The 21,216-nt window shown below is 43.3% G+C and overlaps 1 pseudogene; it reads left to right on the forward strand.

Moving 5' to 3' along the window:
* The first annotated feature begins 13,561 nt into the window (after positions 1-13,561).
* LOC133392077 (uncharacterized) lies at positions 13,562-21,030 on the forward strand (annotated as a pseudogene).
* Positions 21,031-21,216: the final 186 nt, after the last annotated feature.

Consider the following 21,216-nt stretch of genomic DNA (forward strand, 5'->3'; position numbering starts at 1 on the left):
TATTCACGGAATAACACAAAATAACATACTTTAAACCATGTTTTAATGTTAAATAAGAACTCGCAAAGTCCAAAATATATTTTTAAAGAATATTTAATCGAAAAATGCGGTAATTAAATTGTATGAACAAATTAAATAAATGTAAACAAAGTTTGAAACCTGGGGACCTTACGTCAAGTGACGAATTGTCAAAATGCACTAGAGTCCACCACCTGATATTTTTAAATCCACCTTGGACTGCACACAAAGCTAGAGCAGGACAAACAGTGGTAGCATGTTCCACCGCAGCTATAAAAACGGTGGCTTGCTCCATACACGCTCTCTGTCGTCCTAAACGTTTCAACACCGACACGTGCATATCCGTCCGGCTTAGCCAATACACTCTCTTCTCCGGCAACTCTCGATCGAGCAACAACAATTTTCGCGTCTCTCCCGAATTCACCGTTCCGCGGCTTAGAAAAAAAACCAATAAACCGAACTCTACCCATCCCAAATAACCATGATACCGAAAACCCCACCAATTTCCTGTACTAAAAATCCAGTTGCATGAAACAAAGCCAAAGCACTGTCAGGCAGCGCTCTAGCAGCAATCGAACACGACATCGAACATGAAAAATATATGGGATTTGACATTTGGACAAATCGAACATGTCAAATCCCATACATTTTTCATGTTCGATGTCTTGTTCGATTGCTGCTAGAGCGCCGGGTCAGTTTGGTGGGTTAAACCAAGGTGTTATAAATGACAAGGTGAAGTTGTTCAGAGCAAAATGACATTTCTCAACTTGACATTTCTCTTCCGTGGGCTCCGGTATAAAAATCGGGGAGGGCTGGTGCGGGGTAATGAAATTTGTATGCAGAGAGTGACAGATGTCCCCCACAATGTCGCCCAGCAAAAGCGATAAAAATCAACCTTCTAAATACATTATCCTTGGTTTAAACCATATGGCCGCAGAAGCGGCCACTTCATTGTTGTGAAAGTAAGTTTTTATACACGGGTTATTCATTTGCTAAACATTTTCCATCCCAAAATATGTTTAATTATGCAAAGGAAGCAATGAAACGTTGTTTAAGTTTGTTTATTGTAAAACATATTTGTGTGTGTTTGTTTACATGCAAATGTACTCATCCATTTCGCTGGTCAGTGCACAGTTTTTAGATTTAAAATGTTGACGAAGTTATGCTGTGATGTAAGTGAATGAGTTAAAGCAATCGATGTGTTAAAATCCTGTTAAGCATATTTACCCTAGCCCGCTCTTGATCCACATTTTCCTCGTCAACATGTTTGGAAAAGGTGGGCCAAGCGCGTGCTAGGTCAATACATATGATCGGAACTGACAGCTCCGATTGTTCTAAAATTTGGTGGGTTAACGACTGAATCGACCACCACTAATCCACGTGGGTTTGAAGTGGCTTTACAGTGGGTTAAGACCGATTTGGTTATATGGGTGAAAAGAGAGCATTTTTATTCTATTTCCGATGCACGGTAGTGTAACTATCCGGTTCGGTACGATTACCGAATTAAGCCGATTGCTTGCACGCGGTGTAACGCAACCCAACCCAAATAACCAAATCGTCGTTAACCCACTGTAAAACCACTTCAAACCCACGTGGGTTTGTGGTGGTCGATTCAGTCGTTAACCCACCAAATTTTAGAACAATCGGAGCTGCCAGTTCCGATCCGATGTATTTATCTTGCCCACCCTTAACCCACCTATTCCAAAAATGCTTTGGAAAAGTTTGGTCAAGGGTTGGCTAAGGTCAATATACTGAACAGGATTTTAACTCTTCGATTGATTACATTCATTCACTTACATTACTGCACTTCAACTTCAGCAATATTATTAGTCTATAAACTATGCACTGACCAGCGAAATGGAGAGATCATTCACAAGTAAACAAACACACATATACACATATTACACATGAATGTTTTACAACAAATCAACTTAAACACACACGTTTAATTGTTTCCTTTGCACAATTCAATCACATTTTAACACAGGTGAAACATGTTGAGCAAATAAATTGCCCGAGCATAATAACTGACTTTAACAACATTGAAGTGGCTGCGTCTGTGGCCGTGTGGCTTAACCCACCAAACTGATAGTTTTTTAGCTTTGTTTGATGGAACTGGATTTTTAGTACAAGAAATTGGTGGCGTTTTCGGTATCTTGGTTATATGGGAAGTAGCCTTAAGAAATTTTATTTGATTATTAACAGTGTTTTAAAGCCTTTAAAAATCAAATAGAGTTTCTTAAGAGAATGTAACATTTGTCAGCGTTACAGCATAACGACGTATTCCGTTACCCTGTTTTTTCGATTCGGGCCAATATAACACACAGTGTTTTTCAAATTATATCTACATCGGTTTCATTGTTTCAATATTCGGATTTTTTTTTTATTCTTAGTTATGTAATAATGCGCATTTATTTTCAGAACAAAATATATGTTTGTTAAACGGTACGTAAAATATGTTTTTCTTTTTTTCCTTCACTTGAATCTACGGTGCTAATAAAAAAAAATTTATAATAAAAAAATAATATTTCATATTTTTAAATATTAGATGCAATGAGTTTGATGAAGGATATGCTAATGAGATAAATCTCCATAAAAAATATTTTTTGTACAAAATAATATACTCTTGATGATGATAATTTTTGAGACATACTGTACATGATCACGTACATGGCGCCCAGAGTGGCCAGATTATTTTTGCGGTTTTCGGTTGGCGCATCAAAATTTTATCGGTAGTTTTCGGTAGGCTTTGAAGTGTTGAGCGGGGGGGGGGGGGGGTTGGTGTAAATGGAAGGTAATCTGTTCCATGAGGAACAGCACGAGAAAATAACATCTTTCATTTATTTAAAGGAGATAGTTTAGATTTGGTTCATAGCGCCCGCTGCGCAAAGCGACGGAAGAAATCAAGGCGTTCAGAGAATTTTATCATGCCTCCCGCTGCGCAAATTCGAGCAGTTTTCTGCGTAGTTTTTTACGTCGTTTTGTGTCAAAAAATACGCAAAAAAATACGCTAGACTTCAGCCAAAACTACGATAGCCAGCGTATTTATTGCAGTTTTTAGGTGCGGAACGAGCGCCATCTGTTGAAGGAATGGATGAACTATTTCAGACGGTGGAGCCAAAAAAAACGGCTGAAAAATTCAAAAATATTTGCGCCCATTCCTTCCTCCTCCTCTTCTTCTTACTCCCTTCCCCTCCCTGCCTTGCCTTATACTTGCGCTTCAGCCCGTGCCTTTCGCCGTCAGCTGATTGTGTGTATGCGTTGGTATATATGTACATTGCGGTTGTGTATTGTATTTGGTGGGTATAGCATTTATTTATTGTGTGTGACCTTGACGATGCGGGAGAAGCTGGTTCATTTTGGGATTTAAAGTGTTATCGGTGTATTGATGGTTTATTTTATTTCGTGCCGCTGCTGATGAGACCATTCGATGCCCCTGCCAATAGAGGGTGAAGAAGCCAATTTCAAACAAGCGTAGGAGAACGTCTAACACTAATCTAATTTTTTTTAAATTTGAACATGTTTGATGCTTCAACGACCTTCTAAGCATCATGTAGCACTGTGTATAGTGGCAATAAAAATTTTTTTTTTCAATGTGCCGGAATTTGTCTCGAGTTTTCTGGCCACGACACACACACACGGACACACACACAGCGCGGGGAAAGTGATCGTCCACTCTATCATGCCGCGATCCCCCTCCCCTCCCGATGCTTTGGATGAGGAACCAGCCTTTCTTCCGATAAGGTAGCCGTAATCGATCATGCGGGAGGTGGAGGGGGGTTGATGGTGGGTGTGTGCTTGCCTGCGCGCTTTCGTGGGTGCGTGCTCGCGTGCGCGCGTACGTGCATTTGTGCATGCGTGCATGCGTTCGTGCGTGCGTGCGTGTGTGTGTGTGTGTGTGTGTGTGCGTGCGGGAACCCCAAAACTGTTTCATTCTAATGCGTGCATTGTCACCGGCAGCGTCTACACACTCCATGCATTCTTAGAAAACGCACTGCACGTCGCCCGATCGATTACCGCTACCTAGGAGACAATTCAACCATTTAATTGGCACCACCATCTTTGCGACCGGGTCTGCTGTTGGGGGTATTAAAAAGACAAACGATCGAAGCAAACGTGCATGTGATATGTAGCACATTTCTTTCCAATTCCGCTAGTGGACGCAAGTGGAAACAAAACATGAATTGAATCCATACAAAAGAGAATTCTGGTTTGGTTTATTACGGAGCGCGTATGATACTGCACCTGTCCGTCCAGAATCTGGTGGCTTGTTGGTTTTGAGTCGGTATCATGACGCCGTGCGACCGGCACTGCCTTGGAATGGGTTCGGATCGGTAGGTTCATGTTTTGGTCGAGTGCATTCCGTGCATTTTTCGCGTCACAGCGGTAGCCCGGCAGCAACAAAGTCAAGACAAACTCTTATCCGTGTGTGGACTGCTATGCTAAGTTCTTTTTATTATTATTATTATTATTATTATTATTGGCGTAATAGCCTACGCGATCATGCCGGCCTTTTCAGGACTTGAGTACCACGTAGCCGGAGCCGGTGACTAACCCCTTGCTACGGCGGATGGTTCATACGCGATTAGAACCCACGACGGGCATGCAGATGTGCGGAACGATGGCGGTGCCGCGGGCCCGTTCCTATCCAGTGTGCAACTTGCATACTGCCACACTGTCTCCTGCCCGGTGCATACGCAGCAGGCAGGGGGAAGGATGCACCTCCACCATAAAAAAACACCGTCATGAACCAGCGGTGGATCTAACGGTAGGCGGACTAGGCGGTCACCGATGATCTCTAGTCTTTGATATGCCGTATGTCTATAAGGATTAGCGAGGGAATGGTGGGAGGGAGGGAAGGAGGGAAGGAGGGAAGGAGGGAAGGAGGGAAGGAGGGAAGGAGGGAAGGAGGGAAGGAGGGAAGGAGGGAAGGAGGGAAGGAGGGAAGGAGGGAAGGAGGGAAAGAGGGAAGGAGGGAAGGAGGGAAGGAGGGAAGGAGGGAAGGAGGGAAGGAGGGAAGGAGGGAAGGAGGGAAGGAGGGAAGGAGGGAAGGAGGGAAAGAGGGAAGGAGGGAAGGAGGGAAGGAGGGAAGGAGGGAAGGAGGGAAGGAGGGAAGGAGGGAAGGAGGGAAGGAGGGAAGGAGGGAAGGAGGGAAGGAGGGAAGGAGGGAAGGAGGGAAGGAGGGAAGGAGGGAAGGAGGGAAGGAGGGAAGGAGGGAAGGTGGGAAGGAGTGCAGGAGGGAAGGAGGGAAGGAGGGAAGGAGGGAAGGAGGGAAGGAGGGAAGGAGGGAAGGAGGGAAGGAGGGAAGGAGGGAAGGAGGGAAGGAGGGAAGGAGGGAAGGAGGGAAGGAGGGAAGGAGGGAAGGAGGGAAGGAGGGAAGGAGGGAAGGAGGGAAGGAGGGAAGGAGGGAAGGAGGGAAGGAGGGAAGGGGGGAACTCCTTCCCTCTCTCCCTCCCTCCCTTCCACCATTCCCTCGCTAATCCTTGTAGACATACGGCATATCAAAGACTAGAGATCATCGGTGACCGCCTAGTCCGCCTACCGTTAGATCCACCGCTGGTTCATGACGGTGTTTTTTTATGGTGGAGGTGCATCTGCTGCGTATGCACCGGGCAGGAGACAGTGTGGCAGTATGCAAGTTGCACACTGGATAGGAGCGGGCCCGCGGCACCGCCATCATTCCGCACATCTGCATGCCCGTCGTGGGTTCTAATCGCGTATGAACCATCCGCCGTAGCAAGGGGTTAGTCACCGGCTCCGGCTACGTGGTACTCAAGTCCTGAAAAGGCCGGCATGATCGCGTTGGCTATTACGCCAATAATAATAAAAAGAACTTAGCATAGCAGTCCACACCCGGGAAAGAGTTTGTCTTGACTTTGTTGCTGCCGGGCTACCGCTGTGACGCGACCAAACCAGAATTCTCTTTTGTATGAATTCAATTCAAGTTTTGTTTCCACTTGCGTCCGCTAGGAATTGGAAAGAAATGTGTAACATATCACATGCACGTTTGCTTCGATCGTTTGTCTTTTTAATACCCCCAACAGCAGAACTGGTCGCAAAGATGGTGGTGCCAATTAAATGGTTGAATTGTCTCCTAGGTAGCGGTAATCGATCGGGCGGCGTACAGTGCGTTTTCTGAGATTGCATGGAGTGTGTAGACGCAGCCGGTGACAATGCAAGCGTCAGAATCAAACAGTTTTGGGGTTCCCGCACGCACACACATACACGCGCACGCACGCATGCACGCGCGTACGCGAGAACGCACCCCCAAACGCGCGTACACGCACGATCGATTTCCGTTACCTTTTCGGTAGAATTGCTGGCTTAACTTGTAGCGCATCCTCATCCAAAGCACCGGGAGGGGAGGGGGATCGCGGCATGATAGAGTGGACGATCACTTTCCCCGCGCTGTGTGTGTGTCCGTGTGTGTGTGTCGTGGCCAGAAAACTCGAGACAAATTCCGGCACATTGAAAAAAAAAATTATTGCCACTATACACCGTGCTACATGATGTTTAGAAGGTCGTTGAAGCATCAAACATGTTCAAATTAAAAAAAAATTAGATCAGTGTTAGACGTTCTCGTACGCTTGTTTGAAATTGGCTTCTGCACCCTCGATTGGCACGGGCATTAAATGGCCTCATCAGCAGCGGCACGAAGTAAAATAAACCATCAATACACCGATAACACTTTAAATCCCAAAATGAACCAGCTTCTCCCGCATCGTCAAGGTCACACACGAATAAATAAATGCTAACACCCACCAATTACAATACACAACCGCAATGTACATATATACCAACGCATACACACAATCAGCTGACGGCGAAAGGCACGGGCTGAAGCGCAAGTATAAGGCAAGGCAGGGAGGGGAAGGGAGTAAGAGGAAGAGGAGGAGGAAGGAATGGGCGCAAATATTTTTGAATTTTTCAGCCGTTTTTTTTGGCTCCACCGTCTGAAATAGTTCATCCATTCCTTCAACAGATGGCGCTCGTTCCGCACCTAAAAACTGCAATAAATACGCTGGCTATCGTAGTTTTGGCTGAAGTCTAGCGTATTTTTTTGCGTATTTTTTGACACAAAACGACGTAAAAAACTACGCAGAAACTGCTCGAATTTGCGCAGCGTGCGGTCACATGAGACCTTTCTGAAGTGTTGGTCGGAACATTGTACTAGGGAATTTAACCCAACAAATGATTGGGACGCTCTAGCAGCAATCGAACGCGATATCGAACATGAAAAATATATGGGGTTTTACATGTTCGATGTGATAACCCACAAATCGTACATGTGAACCCAAGTGCCACAAATCTACTAAACGACCACTAAACGCCTTCTAAACGACTCAAGCTCTCTACCTTAACGGAATATAGAAAGACTTCGTTTAGCAGACGGCAAACGACTCATGCATTCTAAAAATAGCAAAAAAGCTGATGGCGCTATCTGTTGGTGGGATACCCCAACCAGTTGAGCCTTCATCGCTTGGAGGAGAGCTTTCTCTTTTTTTCTGTACTGTTGTATGGTTTCGCATTGAAGTTATGCATCGCTAGAACTAGAACGGCGATACGATTGTTTAAATACTAAACTCCAACGGAAATCACCAGCACTGAAAAGCAAGTGAGATTAGAGTAATGGTCGTTGGTGTTGATACCCACGTATCTGACCACACGACCATTCATATAGATTTTTGCTCAGAAAGTTAGAAGGCTATATAGGTCATGATAAGATGAAACTTGTCGAAACACATTGCAAGAAAAGGATAGCAATATAATGATGAGTTGTAATACGCCATCTATTGATCAAACCAATGAAGCTGTGGAGCTTTCATTTTTTTTCTATGGATATTCAATTTTCCAGTCGTTTACAGGGTTTCCCACGATTTATTGGTCAGTTCCCATGATTTTTTGTTGCGTTCCCACGATTGTTTGGTCGTATCCCATTAATTTTTGGTTCGTTCCCATAATTTATTGGTATTTTCCGATTGGATATCAATACAAATCGACCAAAAAATTCTGGGAAACGACCAAAAAATCGTGGGAACGCACCAAAAAAATATGGGAACGCACCAAAAATTGATGGGAATCAACCAATAAATCGTGGGAAACCCTGTAAGCTTAATCTGTGGCGCTTGGGAAGTCCTATACATTTTTCATGTTCGATGTCGTGTTCTATTGCTGCTAGAGCGCCGGGTTACATTATCTGTCAAATTGCATATAAAATTTTATCAGCGCGTTCGAGTTCATGAAGTGCAGACACGGGCCTTAGTTGTCTCTGTTGAAGTTCTGGTTCTGGTTGCTAGTATCTGTGATTTTCGGTAGGATAAATGGAAAATCGGTAGTTTTAGGGGGCTCATCCCGCTGCGCAAAGCGACGGAAGGCGTTATGGCGTTCTGAGAATTTTATCATGCCTTCCTTTTCTCTCCAACGGCAAATTTGTCAAGCAGCTCGTCGAGCTACCCGTCCCTGGCTCTGCCTCGTACCCCTCGCCTGAGCGCGCTGTCGAAGGTTTGAATGTGTTGGTGCGTCAGACGGCCAATCGCTGTCAGCCGTCGTCCGTGCTTTTTCCCTCCATAGCGCTATCTCTTTCTCGCTCATGAGTTGCTGTGGCGCTTAAAAAACCGTTTATACACATTGCGGCGATGAAGTTGCATTGTTACAAATCAAACAAAAAAAGCGCAATAAGTTCAATTGCTGCAATATAAAAATGACTAAGGAATCGCTAGCTCACGCTGGAGGGTTGGCTGTGAAACGCGCTGAATCCTAATTCGCATTAACACGTTCATCCCGGCGCTGATTTTCATCAACTTTCCTTTCCACCAGCACCTAGAACGCAGACTGGAAAGTTCACTGGCAGTCCCTGGGGCCTGCCATCGATCTGAACGTGTTAAGCATTAAACATAACTTTGTTACACTAAGCTTTTGCTTTCGTATGTTGTAGATTACACAGATATGCTGTACCGTCTGCGCAAGGGTATGAGCGTGCGTGTGTGTGCACAACTGTCGCCAAATGTGTTTTCTTCCGGAACGTTATGATCCATCGGTCAAAGAAAGGAAGGTGTTCATGAAAGGCGGAAAGACGAATTGAGGCCCCTGTAAATGGTAACTGATGACCGGGAGGAGGAGTACTGGCACACAGCTGTTGGGAGATTGAACAGTTTACATAAATTGCCAGCGGAGTGAGGGAGGGTGGGGTGGCTATAGGACCCCTACGAACATCGGTCACAGGCCCTAAAATTGTTGCCGCCATGGGGAGGAGGGGAGGTGCAAATGGTTCTTCAGCCACGGAGCCCCAACGACCATCTTTCCGGGGGCCCTTGTCGTTAATACTCTGTCCACTTGTACACATACGGCATACTACAGCCTAGAGATCATCGGCGACCGCCTAGTCCACCTACTGTTAGGTCCGCCGCTACCTGCAGCGTATGCATCGGGCAGGAGACAGTGTGGCAGTATGCAAGTTGCACACTGGATAGGAGCGGGCCCGCGGCACCGCCATCATTCCGCACATCTGCATGCCCGTCGTGGGTTCTAATCGCGTATGAACCATCCGCCGTAGCAAGGGGTTAGTCACCGGCTCCGGCTACGTGGTACTCAAGTCCTGAAAAGGCCGGCATGATTGCGATGGCTATTACGAAAATAATAATAATAATAACAATAATAATAATTATAATAATAATAATAATCTTCTGTTCTTCTATGGCTCAACAACCGTTGTCGGTCAAGGCCTGCCTGTACCCACTTGTGGGCTTGGCTTTCAGTGACTAATTGGTTCCCCCCCATAGCAGGATAGTCAGTCCTACGTATGGCGGCACGGTCTATTTTGGGGATTGAACCCATGAAGGGCATGTTGTTAAGTCGTACGAGTTGACGACTGTACTATATAGACCGACAAAATAATAATAATAATAATAATAATAATATTATTATTAATAATAATAATAATAATAATAATAAAAAGAACTTAGCATAGCAGACCACACCAGGGTAAGAGTTTGTCTTGACTTTGTTGCTGCCGGGCTACCGCTGTGACGAGACAAATACACGGAATGCACTCGACCAAAACATGAACCTACCGATCCGAACCCATTCCAAGGCATTGCCGCCCGCTAGCTGAATTGGAAAGAAATGTGCTACATATCACACGCACGTTTGCTTAGATCGTGTGTCTTTTTAATACCCCCAACAGCAGAGCCGATCGCAAAGATGCCAATGCCAATGGTTGTGTTGTCTCTCAGGTAGCGAGATCGAAAATGCATGGACTTTGTAGCCGCAGCGGATGAAAATGTACCCATCAGAATCAAATAGTTTTGGGGTTTCCAAACGCACGCACACACACAAACACGCGCGCGTAAACTCACACACAAACACGCACGCGCAAACTCACACACACACACACATACACACACACACACACACACACACACACACACACACACACACACACACACACACACACACACACACACACACACACACACACACACACACACACACACACACACACACACACACACACACATGCACGCACACACACGCACGCACGCACGCATACACACACACATGCACGCGAGCACGCACGCACGCACGCATACACACACGCACACATGCACGTACCCACGAAAGCGCGAACGCAAGCACGCACCCACGAAAGCGCGAACGCCAGCACGCACCCACGAAAGCGTGAACGCAAGCACGCACCCTCCACCAAACCCCCCCTCCCCTTCCGCAATCATCAGCTATCATATAGCGCATCCTCATCCCTAGCGCCGGGCGGGGTGGGAAATCGCGACATGATAGAGTGAACGGTCACTTTCCCCGCGCTGTGTGCGTGTGTGCGTGTGTGTCGAGACACAAAAACTCGAGAAAGATTTCGGCACATTAAAAAAATATATTTTTTAGTCACTATACACTGTGCTTCATGATGCTTAGAAGGTCGTTGAAGCATCAAACATGTTCAAATTAAAAAAAATATTAGATTAGTGTTAGACGTTCTCCTACGCTTGTTTTAAATAGGCTTCTTCACCCTCAACTGGCAGGGGCATCGAATGGTCTCATCAGCAGCTGCACGAAATAAAATAAACCATCAATACACCGATAACACTTCAAATCCCAATCCAGCTTCTCCCACAGCGTCTCAAGGTCACACACAAATTAATAAATGCTAACACCCACCAATAACAATACACAACCGCATTGCACATATGAGTATCAACGCATACACCACAACAGCCAATCAGCGGGCGGCGGAAGGCACGGGCAGAAGCAAGTAAGGCAAGGCAGGGTGAGGGAGGGAGAAGAGGCGGACGAGAAAATGGGTGCCAATATTTTTAAATTTTTTTGACGGTTTTTTTTGCTCCGCCGCCATAAATAGTTCGTCCATTTCGCCAGCAGATGGCGCTAAACTTGCTCGACCCAGCGCAGGAATCGCTGAAGTCCAGCGCGGGGAACGGGCCAAAATCTGCGCTGGCCAGCGCAGAATTTGGTACATTTTCTGCGCTGGAAACTGCTCGAATTTGCGCAGCGGGTGTTTGTTTACGATTTTTCGTGACCCGCTGTGCAAAGCGACGGAAGAAATCATGGCGTTCGGAGAATTGTATCATGCTTTCCTTTACTCTCCATCGGCAAATTTGTCAAGCAGCTCGTCGAGCTACCCGTCCCTGGCTCCGCCTCATACCCCTCGCCTAAGACGGCCAATCGCTGTCAGCCGTCGTCGCCGTCGGCCCTAATTCGCATTAATACGTTCAGTCCGGCGCTGATTTTCATCAACTTTCCTTTTCACCAGCATCTAGAACGCAGGCTGGAAAGTTCACTGGCAGTCCCTGGGGCCTGCCATCGAACTGAACGTGTTAAGCATTAACCATAACTTTGTTTCACTAAGCTTTTGCTATCGTATGGTGTAGGTTACACAGATCTGCTGAGCCGACTGTGCATGGGTGTGAGTGTGCGTGTGTGTGCAACACTTTGGTTCTTCAGCCACGGAGCCCCAACGACCATCTTTCCGGGGGCCCTTGACGCTAATAATCTGTCCACTAGTAGATATAGATCTACAAGACATAGACTACTTGTAGACAGAAATCTTCGGCTACCGCCTAGTCCGCCTATCGTTAGGTCGGCAGCTGGTTCATGGCCGTGTTTTTTTTATCGTGGAGGTGCATCCTTCCCCCTGCCTGCTGCGTATGTATCGAGCAGGAAACAGTGTGGCAGTATGCAAGTTGCACGCTGGATTGGAGCGGTCCCGCGGCACCGCCATCATTCCGCACATCTGCATGCCCGTCGTGGGTTCTAACCGCGTATGAACCGTCCGCCGTAGCAAGAACTGACTATCCGGATGCGTGGTACTCAAGTCCTGAAAAGGCTGACATGATCGCGTAGGCCGTAATGACAATAATAATAATAATAATAATAGTAATAATAATAATAATAATAAGAAGAAGAAGAACTTAGCATAACAGTCCACATCCGGGGAAGAGTTTGTCTTGACTTTGTTGCTGCAGGATCTACCGCTACGGCGCGACAAATCAACGGAATGCAATCGACCAAAAGATGAACCTACCGATCCGAACCCATTCCAAGGCATTGCCGGTCGCACGGCGTCATGATACCGACTGTTGGAAACTCGTGAGTGCCCAACAATCTGCCCTTGCATCGAATCCGGATATGCCCCATGAAAGCGGCAACGTTTCCGGCGGGCTAAGGTACGATCCATCCACTCCGGGACCACCGCACGCTTTACCGTTAGAAGGATGTACCCCGAGAAGCGTCATCGCCGCATTGAACGCCTCAGGCGAGCCGAGGTATGATACACCTACCCCGGGACCATCGAACGCCGTACCTGCGGAAGGATGCACTCCGAGAAACGTCATCCCCGCACCGAACGCTGTGGTGCTTCCCGCTTGGCAAAGAGTAACTCATTTTGATGCCTCCCGCTACCCCTGGCCCTAGTGTTGAAGCAGTCATGCGACACACTCGCACTCCACCACCCCATCCCATGCCTAAACGCTCCCACCATCGAGGTGTTAACCAAAATTTCGCTGTGTGCATGAGATACAGCTCTCGCGCTCCCCCCACTCCCATTCCTGAACGCTCCCACAGTTGCGATGATTGCTGATTTTTGCTCTGAGCGTGAGACCCACACTCGCAATTTTCCATTCGCCACCAACATCCCCCACGTATGTACGCTCCCTCCTCATTAGTGTTGGTTATATCAGTTATGAACCGCGAGATCCCGCTCTAGCCAGAGGCACTATGGACGGAAGACATTATGGACATTCAAGAGTAGGAAAATAACATAGTTTTATATACAAATATATCATTTATGAAATACTTTAAATTGAATACTTAATTGAGGATTATTAAAATATGCATAATATTTCAAGCATAATGGTCTTTAGCTTGGTCATTTTATTGTGACAATTATTCGTTATAATTTATTCTGCACGAAAAATTATGACATTTGATTCGAGCTGTCCCATAGTGACAGTTCCACATTGTTGTTCTTTCTCGCTCACACTTTGAGAGTTCAACATTTGGCACTTCACAGGTACAAAAACAAAGTGAGCTGGCTTGGCTTGGCTTGGTTTGGCTTGGTTTGTTTTATCAAAGAAGCTGACGAAATTTAACTTGTTTTCGTGTATATTTTCAATATATTTAGCTGTGATTGTGATATTTAAGTGTTAAATAAAGTTGTGCTGTGATTACTGTGTACAAAAAGTGTATGTGCCGGTGTAAAAGTGTTTGATTGCCGTGGATGGTGTTGTGAACCAGATCGCCGGTAAGTTTGCACACCAAAAGAAGCTTAGTTAAGAAAAGTGTCGTTCCTATTCATAATTGTGTTTGGTTTGTTAATATAACGGTGATATAGGAATTTATCGTGAAGCCATGTAAAAATGGCATAAAAAAATGCGAATGGATGGCAGTCTTTCGAAAAAACGCCAACAGTATTTGGAGCAGTTGGAACGCGAATGGCAAGCGGAGCAGTACCAACCGAATCTTCCGGGTCCAAGCGGAGTAACGGCAGGACAGGAGCCGAATCTCAACATGAATGGTAAGCAAATTTGAATACATAGCTGCTAAAGTTGTTAAAGCTAACAAATGTGAACCGTGTACATATCTTTACAGTTGATGAATCTAACGCCGGAGCGGAGCTATGTGCGTCTGACGGCGATGGTGGCTATGGTGACATGGAACGGGAAGCCGAATTCGATTTACAGGAGGCAAATGATTGGCAGGAAGACGAGGAAGATGTGTACATGGAAAGAGACACAAACTACCAGTTTTTTGACAACATATCGCTGCAGGAAGGACTTCGTTATGTTGCCGTAACGAAAAATCTGTCCTGATCTACGGTCAACATGATTCTGGGTCTGTTGCGAAGAAAGCTGAAGCTCTGCCTTCCTGCAGACGCTCGAACCCTCTTAAAAACGTCCACCAAGGTCGGGATGGAAATCCAACCAATCTTGGGTGAGCAGTTTTGGTATCAGGGCATAGAGACCGTGATAACAGAACATTTTGGGTGAGTGCACATTTGCTAAAGTTTTATAAAGCTTATTAGATAATATAATTTGCAATATACTAATATCTTTTATAGGGAGATTATCCCGCATGTTGATCTTTTTTCTTTGCTGGTTTTCATCGATGGATTACCCCTTTACAAGAGTTCGGCAAGGCAGTTATGGCCGATTCTATTTAAGGTAGAGGAACTACCAGATGCACCGGTGATGCTTGCCGGTGTATTTTGTGGATTTACAAAACCGGATCACGTGGAAGGATTTTTGCGGCCTCTCGTTGATGAAGTAAACAAGCTTCAATCAAGCGGCTTGCGGTTCGGCGACAAGACGGTGGGCGTTAAACTTCACATATTTATCGCTGATTTACCCGCCCGCTGCTTTGCTAAAGGTAATTGTAGTAATAAATGTACTATAAAAAAGCAACGAACAAATTTTAAAACCGTTTTTTTTACATTTCAGCTACCATAAGCTACGTTGGCAAACACAGCTGTCATAAATGTACATGCGTGGGAGTACACGAAGGGAAAAAAGTCATTTTTGATTATGTGGATGCTGAATTGCGGACTGAGGAAAGCTTTAAAGGCAGGACGGATAAGGAACATCACAAAAGTTGGAAGTCACCTTTGGAAGATGTGGTGGGTTTTAACATTGTAGATCATATAATCATAGCAGAACGCATGCATCAATCAGATTTGGGCATTTCAAAAAAAATTAGCTATAGGATTTCTTGATCACAAATTTTCCAAATTCCCCAAATGGACAGAGGCACACATAGAAACAGTTTCAAATTTTGGAAGGCGACAGAGTTCTGTACATTTCTACATTACGTTAGTATTATTTTATATAGAGATTTTATGTGGGAGGAGGCATTTAGTCATTATTTGCTTTATTTTTGTTCTATGACTATATTTTCCTCTAATAATCACAAACCTCTTTGGCCGCTTGCTAAAAGATTAATGAATATTTACGTAAAAAAATTTGCAGATTTTTATGGTAGAACTAATTTAACTACTAATGTACATGGCCTTATACACATTTATAATGATGTAGATAATTTTGGAGCGATAGATGATATATCCGCATATGATTTTATAAATCATTTACAGATTTTAAAAGGTAGTTGTAAGTCAGGCAACAGATGTATGGAACAGGTTATAACAAGATGCAAGGAATTTCAACATATCAAAAGAGCTAAAAACATTCCCGCTCCAAATTATCCGCAGTTGATGCCTAATGGTATTGGTTTGCAAGTTAGAGCCGACTTTAGCCTAAAAGCCAATTTTAGAAACCAATGGTTTCTTAGTGACACAAATTATATTTGCCAGTTTGTGGAAGCTAAGGAGACACATTCTTCTTTTGTTGTCGTTGGTATGCAGTATGAGTCGAAAGAGGAGATGTTCAAGCTTTCTGCAAAGGACCATATTTAAGAAATAGAATTATCGTCCACTAGTTTACACATTTACAAAGTAAAAAATAACACTCCTCGCCAACGGGTAGAACTACCGCATCAAAACATAAAATGTAAATTAGTGGCCATACATTTACCATCCCAATCCCTTTTCAGCAACTCTATTCTAACCACCATTCCATCCGATACAATAGGATTTTTTCCTCTCCTCCACACTTTTCCAAGATCATAGTTGTATTTATTTATAATAATATGATTTTATTTTTATTTAAGAGAAGGGTTTTGGCTCCTAGTTTTCTGTGGCACGGGTAAGTTTCAGTATTATTTAAGGTTATTTTAACATGACTAATTTTATTTTTTGTTTCTATTTGGCAGATGGAGCATGGGTTGGACTACATTCGTATCTTTAGAATCGTTTAGATTAGAATGCATGCAGTAGTTTATGTTAGTATTATTTTATTTGAATGTTTATTAGTAACTCATATTTAAATAGCTATATCAAATGATGATGATTTACGTACTTTGTAGTTAAAAAGGTTATGCATAGATTTGAGCTGCGCGCGCGTGAATGTGGGCTCTTCAAATAGATTTGATCACCCACTCGCTTTTTAATTCAATATGTTTTCGTTTCCTGCTCAAATCTATGCATGGGAAAGAGGTGGGCAATCTTCATCATCATTTGATATGTTACTTATTGTTTAGGAAGCTATTACACTAACAAAATAGTTTGTCTTGCCCATTTTAAAATCATATAAATAGAAACTACAATAGTCACTACTGTTCAATGAATTCTAATAAGTTATAGTTAATTGTAGCTTTTTATCTTAGTGTAATTAAATTAGGCCGATCTCGTAGTACAGTCATCAACACGTACGACTTAACAATATGCCCGTTATGGGTTCAAGCCCCAAATGGAGCGGGCCGCCATACGTAGCACTGACTATTTTGTTATAGAAACTAACAAGTCACTGAAACTCAAGCCCATTAGTGGTACAGGCAGGCCTTGACCGATAACGGTTGTTGGGCCAAAGAAGAAGAAGAGATAATCAAAGCATTTACTGATTGTAGTGTATGCGTGAGGTTTTAGTTTAAGAGTAATATGTATTAGTATATGTGAGTTTAAAGTGTAACTTGTATTTGTAATAAAGTAGGTCAGTCTAGTCCAGTCCGTCGATACGTATAGATGTCACACTGATCTTCTTTCATAAAATACAAACTTTTTTCTTCTTCTTCTTCTTTGGCACAACAACCGCTGTCGGTCAAGGCCTGTACCCACTAGTGAAATGAGCTTGGCTTTCAGTCACTTATTGTTACCATACCAGGATAGTCAGTCCTACGTATGGGGGCACGGTCTATTCGGGACTTGAACCCATGACGGGTATGTAGTAACAGTGTCGGACATTAAGATAGGACCCTGGTTTTTTCAACGCACCGTGCACTTGTTTTGCCACGTTACTTGTGTTTGGGTGTGTGTGTGTGTGTGTGTGTGTGTGTGTGTGTGTGTGTGTGTGTGTGTGTGTGTGTGTGTGTGTGTGTGTGTGTGTGTGTGTGTGTGTGTGTGTGTGTGTGTGTGTGTGTGTGTGTGTGTGTGTGTGTGTGTGTGTGTGTGTGTGTGTGTGTGTGTGTGTGTGTGTGTGTGTGTGTGTGTGTGTGTGTGTGTGTGTGTAGTAGAAAGAGAGTGTGCTTTTTTATGTGTATTTGCAAGTGCTCAGGTTTGTGTCTGAAAAACGTAGCTTGCCATTATGTCATATTTCGTTGAAAGTATTTTGATAATGTGTGTTATCATGTGAAACATCGTGCGTTTACACTTGGATAAAAGCTAAAGTTTGCATCGACAGTAGCTCTTGTTCCTCGGACGACAACGCAGGTGTGGTGTTTGATGAATGTGCATGCGCAGCGATGCAAAATGGACACGCGCACAAGTGCAATGAACTCGGCATTCCCTCACAGGTGTTTCTCCAGTGCACGCCATTGAAAGGCCTTCGTGCATCTCTGCGTTGCACGTTGTGTGCGCATGGGAAACTTTTGTGCGTGCATTGAGCTGGCGCGCAGGTGTTCTTTTCAATGTGCGTTTTGTTTCATGAATGCGGCAGTATTCTGTTCTCGATTTTGAAGAGAAGACGCTTACTCGCGTACTCGTTGATAGTTTTATCCATGCGATGTTTTCGCTGCTCGACAACGATGTAATTCATCGCGTATAGAAGTAGAACGCAGGCAGAGCACGGGATCAGCCGTTTCCATGTTTTTAACCAGCGCGTTCTTGACAGTCCAAGCAAGCAATGTTAGTAACAATGGATCGAGGTAAACATTGTACCGATTATCAGCGCCATATCATAAAGCGAATGGCGGCTGCTGGCATTAAGCGCAAAACGATCGAGTTCGTAATGGAACGATCGCGCACTTTTGTGGCAAACGCGCCTCGGACAACCGAAACGTGCTTAGACAACCGAAACGCGCTTGGACAACCGAAACGCGCAAATCAACCGGACGTCTTCAGAAGACCACGGCGAAAGAAGACCGTAAAATTGTTAATATATCGAAAAAACACTGATCGCGAGGGCGGTGGTCCTGCTTATTACATCAAAAACCTAACCGAAAACACAAAAAAAAACTACTAACAAAACTATCCGAAACGACCTACTTGTAAATCAAACACACACACCAATACACATTCAAACATACATACACACACACACATGCACACACACACACACATGCACACACACACACACACACACATGTACATACACATACACACACATGCACACACACATAAACACAAACACACAAACCACACATAAACCTGTCCCAACGGGTGCATGCTGCGTTGAAAACACTAGGGTCCTATCATTCTGTCCGATGCTGTACGACGTACGAGTTGCCAGGCTAACTTTTATACTCAAGTATTAATTCTTATTTGTTGTCTTTCCATTCATTTATTAAAAAATCCATTTTATTTCTCAATAGTTATATGATTATGCTTATTATAATTCTAACATATATTTACACCAAAAACATCACAGAAAAAAGATCATCTAAAAGTTCGATTGCTATCATCTTATTTAGGTATTTTTGTAGGCTTGTCCCAATTAATATAGAAGTTCACAGCACCATTGTCACTATTTATAGCTTATGAATTCAATTAAAATAGAATTCATCAATCTTTTATGCTTTATTCTAGCTGTATCTTTAACTAATCACATCACTTTTTTTGAGGTTTTGTAAATGTTTTGCGTGCCACTGTTTGTTTGGTGTTTTTTATACCAGCATGGGACGTTGCATTTCTCAATTTTGTTTTGATATATTCATTAATTGTTATTGGATCGATAAGTTCACGTTCGTGGGAAGATACTTGTTGAAAAAGCCGCAAAACATTCACTTTATCACAAAAGCTAATTTTTTGATTTTTTCTTCTTTCTCCACTCCAGTTGCAATTCATTAAAAACACCGTGCAAATCAAAATATACAACGCCTCATGAATCCGTTGTTTATAGAAGGTAACTACTATAACCTTATTTAAACTATTCTTCACTTCCTCAAAGTGAACTTCCGTCGACAGCTTTTCCTCTAATTTACGAAATTCTTCTTCTGATGATATTTTTGTTCCAGATCCTGAATCTGCGTTTGCAGCCGCTGCGCTTGAGGTCGGAGATGATGGGACGACGATATTATCTATATGATAGGGTAAATGTACCAATAGTGGTGCAATTTGTAGTGGTACCGATGTGTTTTAATGGATTTAAAGTGTCAGGAACGACAATTTCTGAATATTTTAACACATAGCAATTGGAATATGTTTTATCTTCGCAATCACAACCATTTTTACCATGAAACACATCAAATTTACGAAAAATTACATATTTTTGTGATTGCTTCGTTGTACCTATAATGGTGGTATGGTTCCTATAGTCGTCGTATTGTGTTCCTATAGTGGTGGTAAACAAAGATGCATTAAAAACGGTGTATAATATCAATGAAACTTAGTTTAGAAGCTGTTTTCGTATGAATAGCAACGATTACTGCCATAATGTTGATTTCTTGCGTAATTTGATCGTAAAAAATGTATAAATTTGCTTGATGAAACTATTCACTAAAGTACTGCATCACACCTGTCGTCAACCTACACCCGGAAGAGTGTGCTTGATTTGAAGTCAATTTATCATTCAGCCAGATAAGCGAATTTTGGCCTGTTTTTGGTAAATTACCTACATAAAAATCATTTCTGTTGCTTATTTTAGTGAAAACAGTACCTCATGCCAAAAATTTCCTCGAAAAAATCTAAAACGACCTGTATTTATTGATTTTAGAACTATAACCACTATAGGAACATGCCTGTTTTGTGTACCTATAATGGCACTATGGTAAAAAACACTTAAAAATGCATAAATATGGTAAAAAGGCAAATAATTTTAGTAAAACAATAACATTACATAACAGTTATGTTGAAAAACTAATAATTGCGTGGTTATGTGGTCGTTTAGAACGTTAACAGAAAAATGAGTTTCGTTATGAAATCCTAAGGATTTTGGAAAAATGTTGACACATTTCACAAAATAATGGATTTTTCGATCACTAAGTAACGGAATGGCCTCATTTAAATTTTAAACCCTTTGTAAAAGGCTAAAGAACATTTAACACTAACTTAAATAACTTAATTACTTTTAATTTGTCCTATGAACCGCATTTTAGAGCAATAGCACCACTATTGGTACTACCACCACTATAGGTACATTTACCCTAATCCAGTTGGCATTTTACTGTTCCAATTGCATTTGTCAGCTTCCAATTTTTTTTGTCGTGCTCCTGCATTCCTAATTGTATTTGATTCATCATTCCTAACACCTTGTCAATTTTTCCATTAAGTGAAGCCAGTGTTATCTCTGGATTTTCGCTAGCCTGGTTTTCTATCGCTGATATGGCTATGGTTTAAAAATTAGTTGTTTTAAAATTCATTCGACCACAAAGTCATTCTATCATTTTATTTACCTTTTTTCACTTTTTTCTAGCTCTATTCTCCAAGGCGTGCGGAAATAATTTTTTGCTCCAATCAGTCCAAAAAACGAAGACCAAATAAAATTTTCCATCGTTTTGAAACCCATACGTGCCAACCGTTCTAAGAATTTTTCGTTAACAATTGCGTGTGCACGCGATGGGGCACAGCGGCACATGTGCACAGAAAGAAAGGAACAGTGGGGGGGGGGGGGGGGAGGAGGGGGGCTAGGGAGAAGAATGCAAAAGCACACGGGGCAAAATGAGATCCGCGAACCACACACATTCACACAACCA

The sequence above is a fragment of the Anopheles gambiae genome, chromosome X (assembly GCF_943734735.2).
Source record: "Anopheles gambiae chromosome X, idAnoGambNW_F1_1, whole genome shotgun sequence".
NCBI classification, from domain to species: domain Eukaryota; kingdom Metazoa; phylum Arthropoda; class Insecta; order Diptera; family Culicidae; genus Anopheles; species Anopheles gambiae.